The 13,843-nt window shown below is 44.1% G+C and overlaps 1 protein-coding gene and 3 non-coding genes across 5 annotated transcripts in view; 1 reads left to right on the forward strand and 3 right to left on the reverse strand.

The window, feature by feature from the left end:
- Positions 1-13,843, forward strand: part of TASP1 (taspase 1) — a 663,695-nt gene that overhangs the window by 108,105 nt on the left and 541,747 nt on the right. The window lies entirely within an intron of this gene.
- Positions 3,267-3,373, reverse strand: LOC149451302 (U6 spliceosomal RNA). The gene has a single exon (XR_016315115.1). It is a non-coding gene; the product is annotated as a U6 spliceosomal RNA (small nuclear RNA).
- On the reverse strand, positions 6,388-6,494 carry LOC149451303 (U6 spliceosomal RNA). The gene has a single exon (XR_016315116.1). It is a non-coding gene; the product is annotated as a U6 spliceosomal RNA (small nuclear RNA).
- LOC149451304 (U6 spliceosomal RNA) lies at positions 11,312-11,423 on the reverse strand. The gene has a single exon (XR_016315075.1). It is a non-coding gene; the product is annotated as a U6 spliceosomal RNA (small nuclear RNA).

A 13,843-nucleotide genomic window follows, 5' to 3' on the forward strand; every position in this document is an offset into this window, starting at 1 on the left:
GAGTTCTGGCACGGAGGCCTTCATTACGCAGTGTGCGTCTTATTGTCTGGGCTGAAACTTCTGTACCCACATCTGACAAATCTTTTCTCAGTTCCTCAGCAGTCACACGGGGACTTCTCTCCACTCTACGCTTCAGGTAGCGCACAGCAGTCGAAGTCAGCATCTTCTTTCTGCCACGACCAGGTAGCGTTTCAACAGTGCCCTTTGCCTTGAATTTGCGAATGATGCTTCCTAAGGTGTCTCTTGGTATGTTTAACATCTTTGCAATCTTCTTATAGCCATTGCCCTTCCTGTGAAGAGAAATCACCTCTTCTCTTGTCTTCCTGGACCATTCTCTTGCCTTCACCATGTTTGTAACCACACCAGTAAATGTCTAGAAGGAGCTGAGTATCACAGTCATTTTAAAGCTGCCTAATTGGTGCTTATTATGCTTGATTGCTGCTCGGTGACATCCACAGGTGTTTTCAATACCTGATGGAAAGCACCTGTATGAACCTCTGTTCTTCAGAGTGGTAGTCTTTAAGGGGTTGAATAATTGTGGCAATGAAGAAACCACATAAGAACCATTTACTACTGTATTACATAAACAATTGATGTCATTTTAGTTGCATTTGGGTAGTTACAACGTCCTTGTAGGATTTGATTCTGAATACAATTCCAAATGTACACTATAGTCCCTAAACCCCTTTACAGCATTGGGGGTTGAATAATTTTGGTCACAACTGTATCTCTGTGGTTTTAAAATCGATCTATTCACCTAGGGAAGCCTATTGAAACGAGTGGTCTGTCCTAGACGTGCGCTACGAGAACGCACACGCTGGCATGCCCCTTACACCCCGGTCACGTCAGGTGCAACTTGGCCTGCGACTTGCAAAACTGTAGGCCAAGTCGCACCCTATTGTCCGCTATTACAGCGGTCCTATGGGTGCGGTTCCGGCTTTGTCGGAGCCGCGCCGACCTCTAAAGTAGTGCACGCAGCAGAGCTTTTGGTGCGGTTTGCATAGGCATTGGTGTCAGCAGGTCGCCCGATTTTGAAATGGTTTTGGGTGTGAGCGGGGGCTCAGGGTGTAAGCGAGCGCTTATGGCATTTGTTCCCTGGTTCCCTTTTTGTTTTCCCGAATGAAGGAGCTCGGGGGAGGGGCGCACTTTTGGCATCCTCACCTTGAGTGCCAGGGGACCTTTCCCAGAGCTGGCCCAGAGGTCGTTGGATGGAAACCATCCTCCGCTAGGCGGCTCTTTTTGATTTTCTCGTATCGATGAACCATTTCCATGCCGGGCACTTTTACCCCCTTCCTGCCCAGGCCATTTTTCAGGTTTCAGCGCTCTCACAATTTCAATGACAATTCGCTCGGTCATACAACATTGTACCCAAACAAACATTTCATCGTTTTCTTCACACAACTAGAGCTTTCTTTTGGTGGTATTTAATCACCGCTGGGGTTTTTATTTTTGGCTAAATTAACCAAAAAAGACCGAAAATTTAAAAACAAAACACGGTTTTCTTTGTTTCTGTTATAAAAGTTCGCAAATCCGTAATGGTTCTTCATAAATTTAGGCCGAGATGTATTCTGCTACATGTCTTTGGTGAAAATAACCCAAATTAGGATGTATTTTTTAGTTTGTAGGAAAGTGATAGAGTTCACAAACTCTGGTATAGGTCTGAATATTGATCAATCCTGAAGTAGTGACAGCCAATCTAATTTCTTGAGGCCCAAGAATGTCAGAACAGTACAGATATTCCCCAAATGACCCCTTTTTGTAAAGTAGACAGTACGACGGATTTCATAAGAGGCATGGCGAGTTTTTTGAAGTTGTATTTTTTTTGTCCGAATTTTTCAGAAAATGAAAAAAATGATTGTCACAATTATTTTTTTTTACATACTGTCACCAGTGCAGTACAGCGTCATCCTATCACTGGCATAGCGGTGATCAGGGACACTGACTGGTGACAGTATGGGGGAAAAAAAAAAAAAAAAAAAAATCATTTTTTTTACTTTTTTTTTTATTATTGTTCATTTTTTATTACATTTTTTTTCTTTTTCTTCAAGATTTTCTTTTCATATTTCCCTATGACCAAAGTAGTACAATGTTACCACAGTAACATTGTACTACTTTGGGGAAGTGATCAGTTTTTTTTTTTTCTTTTCTTACACAATTTGCTTATAGCAAAGACTTCCTTTGCTATAAGCAAGCATTTACCTGAATGACATCGATTCATTCAGGGGTTTGTTTTTTTTTTTTGTGCTCAGCTGTGATCTGGCCACGGCTCATCACATGACATGTGCATGTGATCGCTGTGACGATTCACAGCTAGACACTAGTAGACAATGGATGGCATGCATGAAGCCATCCATGGTGTACAACTGTCATGTGACCTGCTGTGATTGGTCACAGCAGGTCACATGGTACCAGCAACGGGGCCGGTACTCAGATCTGTCATCGGCCGTGTCCGAGGTACATTGGTTTTGTTTTTTTGCTATATTATTTTCAACTCACTTTGATTGATTTATGTATCTCTGTGGTTTTAAAATCGATCTATTCACCTAGGGAAGCCTATTGAAACGAGTGGTCTGTCCTAGACGTGCGCTATGAGAACGCACACGCTGGCATGCCCCTTACACCCCGGTCACGTCAGGTGCAACTTGGCCTGCGACTTGTAAAACTGTAGGCCAAGTCGCACCCTATTGTCCGCTATTAGAGCGGTCGTACGGGTGCGGTTCCGGCTTTGTCGGAGCCGCGCCGACTTCTAAAGTAGTGCACGCAGCAGAGCTTTTGGTGCGATTTGCATAGGCATTGGTGTCAGCAGGTCACCCAATTTTGAAATTGGTTTTGATGTGAGCGGGGGCTCAGGGTGTAAGAGAGCGCTTATGGCATTTGCTGCCTTTTTGTTTTCCCGAATGAAGGGGCTCGGGGGAGGGGCGCACTTTGGCATCCTCACCTTGAGTGCCGGGGGAGCTTTCCCAGAGCTGGCCGTATAGAAAGGCATTGGGAAAGAAAGGGGAGCCAAGAGAAGGAGTGAGAGAATGGAGCGCCCCCATAGACTAACGGGGCAGTGGGATGCCCATAGGCGTGCTGCTCTTCTTCAGAGAAGGTTGGTGGGAGAAGCCGCTAGGGCACGTGCAGCTTTCAGTTGCGCTCTAACCGTAAGCCGCAGCTTGTAATTTTTATTTTTTAAAATAGTTGATGCTAAGAGTAAAAAAAAAAAAAAAGAAAGAAAGAAAGCAAGAAATCCAAAGCATTGAATTGAAGGAAGGCTGTTTGAGGAAAAAATTTGGGACCGCTTCATGGGTTAGCATGTCAACCTTACGCAGGGGCTTGCTAATTTTCTCTGTATCGTTCCACGATTGTAATCCTGCCCACCCGCCGATGCGGGGGGGCAAAGCAATGGGAGAGCCCGAGGGGTATATAAGCCGTCAAAGAGGTCAGAAGATCAGCTTATGGAGAGCGTTGAATGTCGGTGTTCTGCGCTATTTCTGCCAAACTATGTTTATGAATTCTAAGAATGCTTTTTGTATAATCATAATCAATGTGATCAATAATGTCTGTCAGTTGAAAAGTTGATTTTACTGAAGAAAATGAGGAGCACACAGGCTATTGTTAAGCAGGACACCGCATGCAAGTGAGCAGCTCTGCCAGGAGGCATTGTGGGAAGGCAGGCAGGCCACGCCCACCATGCCTTGCTGGGCCCATAAAGCAGAGGTGGTTGGATCCAAACCATCCTCTGCTAGGCGGCTATTTTGGATTTGGATTTCCTGGTAATTATTAAAGAGCCATTTTAGTCCATTGGTTTTGTTTTTTTGCTATATTATTTTCAACTCACTTTGATTGATTGATGTATCTCTGTGGTTTTAAAAATGGTGCCTGCGCCATCTATCCACCTAGGGAAGCCTATTGAAACGAGTGGTCTGTCCTAGAGGTGCGCTACGAGAACGCACACGCTGGCATGCCCCTTACACCCCGGTCACGTCAGGTGCAACTTGGCCTGCGACTTGTAAAACTGTAGGCCAAGTCGCACCCTATTGTCCGCTATTACAGCGGTCCTATGGGTGCGGTTCCGGCTTTGTCGGAGCCGCGCCGACCTCTAAAGTAGTGCACGCAGCAGAGCTTTTGGTGCGGTTTGCATAGGCATTGGTGTCAGCAGGTCGCCCGATTTTGAAATGGTTTTGGGTGTGAGCGGGGGCTCAGGGTGTAAGCGAGCGCTTATGGCATTTGTTCCCTGGTTCCCTTTTTGTTTTCCCGAATGAAGGAGCTCGGGGGAGGGGCGCACTTTTGGCATCCTCACCTTGAGTGCCAGGGGACCTTTCCCAGAGCTGGCCCAGAGGTCGTTGGATGGAAACCATCCTCCGCTAGGCGGCTCTTTTTGATTTTCTCGTATCGATGAACCATTTCCATGCCGGGCACTTTTACCCCCTTCCTGCCCAGGCCATTTTTCAGGTTTCAGCGCTCTCACAATTTCAATGACAATTCGCTCGGTCATACAACATTGTACCCAAACAAACATTTCATCGTTTTCTTCACACAACTAGAGCTTTCTTTTGGTGGTATTTAATCACCGCTGGGGTTTTTATTTTTGGCTAAATTAACCAAAAAAGACCGAAAATTTAAAAACAAAACACGGTTTTCTTTGTTTCTGTTATAAAAGTTCGCAAATCCGTAATGGTTCTTCATAAATTTAGGCCGAGATGTATTCTGCTACATGTCTTTGGTGAAAATAACCCAAATTAGGATGTATTTTTTAGTTTGTAGGAAAGTGATAGAGTTCACAAACTCTGGTATAGGTCTGAATATTGATCAATCCTGAAGTAGTGACAGCCAATCTAATTTCTTGAGGCCCAAGAATGTCAGAACAGTACAGATATTCCCCAAATGACCCCTTTTTGTAAAGTAGACAGTACGACGGATTTCATAAGAGGCATGGCGAGTTTTTTGAAGTTGTATTTTTTTTGTCCGAATTTTTCAGAAAATGAAAAAAATGATTGTCACAATTATTTTTTTTTACATACTGTCACCAGTGCAGTACAGCGTCATCCTATCACTGGCATAGCGGTGATCAGGGACACTGACTGGTGACAGTATGGGGGAAAAAAAAAAAAAAAAAAAAATCATTTTTTTTACTTTTTTTTTTATTATTGTTCATTTTTTATTACATTTTTTTTCTTTTTCTTCAAGATTTTCTTTTCATATTTCCCTATGACCAAAGTAGTACAATGTTACCACAGTAACATTGTACTACTTTGGGGAAGTGATCAGTTTTTTTTTTTTCTTTTCTTACACAATTTGCTTATAGCAAAGACTTCCTTTGCTATAAGCAAGCATTTACCTGAATGACATCGATTCATTCAGGGGTTTGTTTTTTTTTTTTGTGCTCAGCTGTGATCTGGCCACGGCTCATCACATGACATGTGCATGTGATCGCTGTGACGATTCACAGCTAGACACTAGTAGACAATGGATGGCATGCATGAAGCCATCCATGGTGTACAACTGTCATGTGACCTGCTGTGATTGGTCACAGCAGGTCACATGGTACCAGCAACGGGGCCGGTACTCAGATCTGTCATCGGCCGTGTCCGAGGTACATTGGTTTTGTTTTTTTGCTATATTATTTTCAACTCACTTTGATTGATTTATGTATCTCTGTGGTTTTAAAATCGATCTATTCACCTAGGGAAGCCTATTGAAACGAGTGGTCTGTCCTAGACGTGCGCTATGAGAACGCACACGCTGGCATGCCCCTTACACCCCGGTCACGTCAGGTGCAACTTGGCCTGCGACTTGTAAAACTGTAGGCCAAGTCGCACCCTATTGTCCGCTATTAGAGCGGTCGTACGGGTGCGGTTCCGGCTTTGTCGGAGCCGCGCCGACTTCTAAAGTAGTGCACGCAGCAGAGCTTTTGGTGCGATTTGCATAGGCATTGGTGTCAGCAGGTCACCCAATTTTGAAATTGGTTTTGATGTGAGCGGGGGCTCAGGGTGTAAGAGAGCGCTTATGGCATTTGCTGCCTTTTTGTTTTCCCGAATGAAGGGGCTCGGGGGAGGGGCGCACTTTGGCATCCTCACCTTGAGTGCCGGGGGAGCTTTCCCAGAGCTGGCCGTATAGAAAGGCATTGGGAAAGAAAGGGGAGCCAAGAGAAGGAGTGAGAGAATGGAGCGCCCCCATAGACTAACGGGGCAGTGGGATGCCCATAGGCGTGCTGCTCTTCTTCAGAGAAGGTTGGTGGGAGAAGCCGCTAGGGCACGTGCAGCTTTCAGTTGCGCTCTAACCGTAAGCCGCAGCTTGTAATTTTTATTTTTTAAAATAGTTGATGCTAAGAGTAAAAAAAAAAAAAAAGAAAGAAAGAAAGCAAGAAATCCAAAGCATTGAATTGAAGGAAGGCTGTTTGAGGAAAAAATTTGGGACCGCTTCATGGGTTAGCATGTCAACCTTACGCAGGGGCTTGCTAATTTTCTCTGTATCGTTCCACGATTGTAATCCTGCCCACCCGCCGATGCGGGGGGGCAAAGCAATGGGAGAGCCCGAGGGGTATATAAGCCGTCAAAGAGGTCAGAAGATCAGCTTATGGAGAGCGTTGAATGTCGGTGTTCTGCGCTATTTCTGCCAAACTATGTTTATGAATTCTAAGAATGCTTTTTGTATAATCATAATCAATGTGATCAATAATGTCTGTCAGTTGAAAAGTTGATTTTACTGAAGAAAATGAGGAGCACACAGGCTATTGTTAAGCAGGACACCGCATGCAAGTGAGCAGCTCTGCCAGGAGGCATTGTGGGAAGGCAGGCAGGCCACGCCCACCATGCCTTGCTGGGCCCATAAAGCAGAGGTGGTTGGATCCAAACCATCCTCTGCTAGGCGGCTATTTTGGATTTGGATTTCCTGGTAATTATTAAAGAGCCATTTTAGTCCATTGGTTTTGTTTTTTTGCTATATTATTTTCAACTCACTTTGATTGATTGATGTATCTCTGTGGTTTTAAAAATGGTGCCTGCGCCATCTATCCACCTAGGGAAGCCTATTGAAACGAGTGGTCTGTCCTAGAGGTGCGCTACGAGAACGCACACGCTGGCATGCCCCTTACACCCCGGTCACGTCAGGTGCAACTTGGCCTGCGACTTGTAAAACTGTAGGCCAAGTCGCACCCTATTGTCCGCTATTACAGCGGTCCTATGGGTGCGGTTCCGGCTTTGTCGGAGCCGCGCCGACCTCTAAAGTAGTGCACGCAGCAGAGCTTTTGGTGCGGTTTGCATAGGCATTGGTGTCAGCAGGTCGCCCGATTTTGAAATGGTTTTGGGTGTGAGCGGGGGCTCAGGGTGTAAGCGAGCGCTTATGGCATTTGTTCCCTGGTTCCCTTTTTGTTTTCCCGAATGAAGGAGCTCGGGGGAGGGGCGCACTTTTGGCATCCTCACCTTGAGTGCCAGGGGACCTTTCCCAGAGCTGGCCCAGAGGTCGTTGGATGGAAACCATCCTCCGCTAGGCGGCTCTTTTTGATTTTCTCGTATCGATGAACCATTTCCATGCCGGGCACTTTTACCCCCTTCCTGCCCAGGCCATTTTTCAGGTTTCAGCGCTCTCACAATTTCAATGACAATTCGCTCGGTCATACAACATTGTACCCAAACAAACATTTCATCGTTTTCTTCACACAACTAGAGCTTTCTTTTGGTGGTATTTAATCACCGCTGGGGTTTTTATTTTTGGCTAAATTAACCAAAAAAGACCGAAAATTTAAAAACAAAACACGGTTTTCTTTGTTTCTGTTATAAAAGTTCGCAAATCCGTAATGGTTCTTCATAAATTTAGGCCGAGATGTATTCTGCTACATGTCTTTGGTGAAAATAACCCAAATTAGGATGTATTTTTTAGTTTGTAGGAAAGTGATAGAGTTCACAAACTCTGGTATAGGTCTGAATATTGATCAATCCTGAAGTAGTGACAGCCAATCTAATTTCTTGAGGCCCAAGAATGTCAGAACAGTACAGATATTCCCCAAATGACCCCTTTTTGTAAAGTAGACAGTACGACGGATTTCATAAGAGGCATGGCGAGTTTTTTGAAGTTGTATTTTTTTTGTCCGAATTTTTCAGAAAATGAAAAAAATGATTGTCACAATTATTTTTTTTTACATACTGTCACCAGTGCAGTACAGCGTCATCCTATCACTGGCATAGCGGTGATCAGGGACACTGACTGGTGACAGTATGGGGGAAAAAAAAAAAAAAAAAAAAATCATTTTTTTTACTTTTTTTTTTATTATTGTTCATTTTTTATTACATTTTTTTTCTTTTTCTTCAAGATTTTCTTTTCATATTTCCCTATGACCAAAGTAGTACAATGTTACCACAGTAACATTGTACTACTTTGGGGAAGTGATCAGTTTTTTTTTTTTCTTTTCTTACACAATTTGCTTATAGCAAAGACTTCCTTTGCTATAAGCAAGCATTTACCTGAATGACATCGATTCATTCAGGGGTTTGTTTTTTTTTTGTTTTTTTTTTTTTGTGCTCAGCTGTGATCTGGCCACGGCTCATCACATGACATGTGCATGTGATCGCTGTGACGATTCACAGCTAGACACTAGTAGACAATGGATGGCATGCATGAAGCCATCCATGGTGTACAACTGTCATGTGACCTGCTGTGATTGGTCACAGCAGGTCACATGGTACCAGCAACGGGGCCGGTACTCAGATCTGTCATCGGCCGTGTCCGAGGTACATTGGTTTTGTTTTTTTGCTATATTATTTTCAACTCACTTTGATTGATTTATGTATCTCTGTGGTTTTAAAATCGATCTATTCACCTAGGGAAGCCTATTGAAACGAGTGGTCTGTCCTAGAGGTGCGCTACGAGAACGCACACGCTGGCATGCCCCTTACACCCCGGTCACGTCAGGTGCAACTTGGCCTGCGACTTGTAAAACTGTAGGCCAAGTCGCACCCTATTGTCCGCTATTACAGCGGTCCTATGGGTGCGGTTCCGGCTTTGTCGGAGCCGCGCCGACCTCTAAAGTAGTGCACGCAGCAGAGCTTTTGGTGCGGTTTGCATAGGCATTGGTGTCAGCAGGTCGCCCGATTTTGAAATGGTTTTGGGTGTGAGCGGGGGCTCAGGGTGTAAGCGAGCGCTTATGGCATTTGTTCCCTGGTTCCCTTTTTGTTTTCCCGAATGAAGGAGCTCGGGGGAGGGGCGCACTTTTGGCATCCTCACCTTGAGTGCCAGGGGACCTTTCCCAGAGCTGGCCCAGAGGTCGTTGGATGGAAACCATCCTCCGCTAGGCGGCTCTTTTTGATTTTCTCGTATCGATGAACCATTTCCATGCCGGGCACTTTTACCCCCTTCCTGCCCAGGCCATTTTTCAGGTTTCAGCGCTCTCACAATTTCAATGACAATTCGCTCGGTCATACAACATTGTACCCAAACAAACATTTCATCGTTTTCTTCACACAACTAGAGCTTTCTTTTGGTGGTATTTAATCACCGCTGGGGTTTTTATTTTTGGCTAAATTAACCAAAAAAGACCGAAAATTTAAAAACAAAACACGGTTTTCTTTGTTTCTGTTATAAAAGTTCGCAAATCCGTAATGGTTCTTCATAAATTTAGGCCGAGATGTATTCTGCTACATGTCTTTGGTGAAAATAACCCAAATTAGGATGTATTTTTTAGTTTGTAGGAAAGTGATAGAGTTCACAAACTCTGGTATAGGTCTGAATATTGATCAATCCTGAAGTAGTGACAGCCAATCTAATTTCTTGAGGCCCAAGAATGTCAGAACAGTACAGATATTCCCCAAATGACCCCTTTTTGTAAAGTAGACAGTACGACGGATTTCATAAGAGGCATGGCGAGTTTTTTGAAGTTGTATTTTTTTTGTCCGAATTTTTCAGAAAATGAAAAAAATGATTGTCACAATTATTTTTTTTTACATACTGTCACCAGTGCAGTACAGCGTCATCCTATCACTGGCATAGCGGTGATCAGGGACACTGACTGGTGACAGTATGGAAGAAAAAAAAAAAAAAAAAAAATCATTTTTTTTACTTTTTTTTTATTATTATTCATTTTTTATTACATTTTTTTTCTTTTTCTTCAAGATTTTCTTTTCATATTTCCCTATGACCAAAGTAGTACAATGTTACCACAGTAACATTGTACTACTTTGGGGAAGTGATCAGTTTTTTTTTTTTCTTTTCTTACACAATTTGCTTATAGCAAAGACTTCCTTTGCTATAAGCAAGCATTTACCTGAATGACATCGATTCATTCAGGGGTTTGTTTTTTTTTTTTTTTTTTTGTGCTCAGCTGTGATCTGGCCACGGCTCATCACATGACATGTGCATGTGATCGCTGTGACGATTCACAGCTAGACACTAGTAGACAATGGATGGCATGCATGAAGCCATCCATGGTGTACAACTGTCATGTGACCTGCTGTGATTGGTCACAGCAGGTCACATGGTACCAGCAACGGGGCCGGTACTCAGATCTGTCATCGGCCGTGTCCGAGGTACATTGGTTTTGTTTTTTTGCTATATTATTTTCAACTCACTTTGATTGATTTATGTATCTCTGTGGTTTTAAAATCGATCTATTCACCTAGGGAAGCCTATTGAAACGAGTGGTCTGTCCTAGACGTGCGCTATGAGAACGCACACGCTGGCATGCCCCTTACACCCCGGTCACGTCAGGTGCAACTTGGCCTGCGACTTGTAAAACTGTAGGCCAAGTCGCACCCTATTGTCCGCTATTAGAGCGGTCGTACGGGTGCGGTTCCGGCTTTGTCGGAGCCGCGCCGACTTCTAAAGTAGTGCACGCAGCAGAGCTTTTGGTGCGATTTGCATAGGCATTGGTGTCAGCAGGTCACCCAATTTTGAAATTGGTTTTGATGTGAGCGGGGGCTCAGGGTGTAAGAGAGCGCTTATGGCATTTGCTGCCTTTTTGTTTTCCCGAATGAAGGGGCTCGGGGGAGGGGCGCACTTTGGCATCCTCACCTTGAGTGCCGGGGGAGCTTTCCCAGAGCTGGCCGTATAGAAAGGCATTGGGAAAGAAAGGGGAGCCAAGAGAAGGAGTGAGAGAATGGAGCGCCCCCATAGACTAACGGGGCAGTGGGATGCCCATAGGCGTGCTGCTCTTCTTCAGAGAAGGTTGGTGGGAGAAGCCGCTAGGGCACGTGCAGCTTTCAGTTGCGCTCTAACCGTAAGCCGCAGCTTGTAATTTTTATTTTTTAAAATAGTTGATGCTAAGAGTAAAAAAAAAAAAAAAGAAAGAAAGAAAGCAAGAAATCCAAAGCATTGAATTGAAGGAAGGCTGTTTGAGGAAAAAATTTGGGACCGCTTCATGGGTTAGCATGTCAACCTTACGCAGGGGCTTGCTAATTTTCTCTGTATCGTTCCACGATTGTAATCCTGCCCACCCGCCGATGCGGGGGGCAAAGCAATGGGAGAGCCCGAGGGGTATATAAGCCGTCAAAGAGGTCAGAAGATCAGCTTATGGAGAGCGTTGAATGTCGGTGTTCTGCGCTATTTCTGCCAAACTATGTTTATGAATTCTAAGAATGCTTTTTGTATAATCATAATCAATGTGATCAATAATGTCTGTCAGTTGAAAAGTTGATTTTACTGAAGAAAATGAGGAGCACACAGGCTATTGTTAAGCAGGACACCGCATGCAAGTGAGCAGCTCTGCCAGGAGGCATTGTGGGAAGGCAGGCAGGCCACGCCCACCATGCCTTGCTGGGCCCATAAAGCAGAGGTGGTTGGATCCAAACCATCCTCTGCTAGGCGGCTATTTTGGATTTGGATTTCCTGGTAATTATTAAAGAGCCATTTTAGTCCATTGGTTTTGTTTTTTTGCTATATTATTTTCAACTCACTTTGATTGATTGATGTATCTCTGTGGTTTTAAAAATGGTGCCTGCGCCATCTATCCACCTAGGGAAGCCTATTGAAACGTGTGGTCTGTCCTAGAGGTGCGCTACGAGAACGCACACGCTGGCATGCCCCTTACACCCCGGTCACGTCAGGTGCAACTTGGCCTGCGACTTGTAAAACTGTAGGCCAAGTCGCACCCTATTGTCCGCTATTACAGCGGTCCTATGGGTGCGGTTCCGGCTTTGTCGGAGCCGCGCCGACCTCTAAAGTAGTGCACGCAGCAGAGCTTTTGGTGCGGTTTGCATAGGCATTGGTGTCAGCAGGTCGCCCGATTTTGAAATGGTTTTGGGTGTGAGCGGGGGCTCAGGGTGTAAGCGAGCGCTTATGGCATTTGTTCCCTGGTTCCCTTTTTGTTTTCCCGAATGAAGGAGCTCGGGGGAGGGGCGCACTTTTGGCATCCTCACCTTGAGTGCCAGGGGACCTTTCCCAGAGCTGGCCCAGAGGTCGTTGGATGGAAACCATCCTCCGCTAGGCGGCTCTTTTTGATTTTCTCGTATCGATGAACCATTTCCATGCCGGGCACTTTTACCCCCTTCCTGCCCAGGCCATTTTTCAGGTTTCAGCGCTCTCACAATTTCAATGACAATTCGCTCGGTCATACAACATTGTACCCAAACAAACATTTCATCGTTTTCTTCACACAACTAGAGCTTTCTTTTGGTGGTATTTAATCACCGCTGGGGTTTTTATTTTTGGCTAAATTAACCAAAAAAGACCGAAAATTTAAAAACAAAACACGGTTTTCTTTGTTTCTGTTATAAAAGTTCGCAAATCCGTAATGGTTCTTCATAAATTTAGGCCGAGATGTATTCTGCTACATGTCTTTGGTGAAAATAACCCAAATTAGGATGTATTTTTTAGTTTGTAGGAAAGTGATAGAGTTCACAAACTCTGGTATAGGTCTGAATATTGATCAATCCTGAAGTAGTGACAGCCAATCTAATTTCTTGAGGCCCAAGAATGTCAGAACAGTACAGATATTCCCCAAATGACCCCTTTTTGTAAAGTAGACAGTACGACGGATTTCATAAGAGGCATGGCGAGTTTTTTGAAGTTGTATTTTTTTTGTCCGAATTTTTCAGAAAATGAAAAAAATGATTGTCACAATTATTTTTTTTTACATACTGTCACCAGTGCAGTACAGCGTCATCCTATCACTGGCATAGCGGTGATCAGGGACACTGACTGGTGACAGTATGGAAGAAAAAAAAAAAAAAAAAAAATCATTTTTTTTACTTTTTTTTTATTATTATTCATTTTTTATTACATTTTTTTTCTTTTTCTTCAAGATTTTCTTTTCATATTTCCCTATGACCAAAGTAGTACAATGTTACCACAGTAACATTGTACTACTTTGGGGAAGTGATCAGTTTTTTTTTTTTCTTTTCTTACACAATTTGCTTATAGCAAAGACTTCCTTTGCTATAAGCAAGCATTTACCTGAATGACATCGATTCATTCAGGGGTTTTTTTTTTTTTTTTTTTTTTTGTGCTCAGCTGTGATCTGGCCACGGCTCATCACATGACATGTGCATGTGATCGCTGTGACGATTCACAGCTAGACACTAGTAGACAATGGATGGCATGCATGAAGCCATCCATGGTGTACAACTGTCATGTGACCTGCTGTGATTGGTCACAGCAGGTCACATGGTACCAGCAACGGGGCCGGTACTCAGATCTGTCATCGGCCGTGTCCGAGGTACATTGGTTTTGTTTTTTTGCTATATTATTTTCAACTCACTTTGATTGATTTATGTATCTCTGTGGTTTTAAAATCGATCTATTCACCTAGGGAAGCCTATTGAAACGAGTGGTCTGTCCTAGACGTGCGCTATGAGAACGCACACGCTGGCATGCCCCTTACACCCCGGTCACGTCAGGTGCAACTTGGCCTGCGACTTGTAAAACTGTAGGCCAA

Source organism: Staurois parvus, unplaced genomic scaffold, assembly GCF_062004578.1.
Source record: "Staurois parvus isolate SC_StPar_1 unplaced genomic scaffold, SC_StPar_1.0 ptg000543l, whole genome shotgun sequence".
In the NCBI taxonomy this organism is placed as follows: domain Eukaryota; kingdom Metazoa; phylum Chordata; class Amphibia; order Anura; family Ranidae; genus Staurois; species Staurois parvus.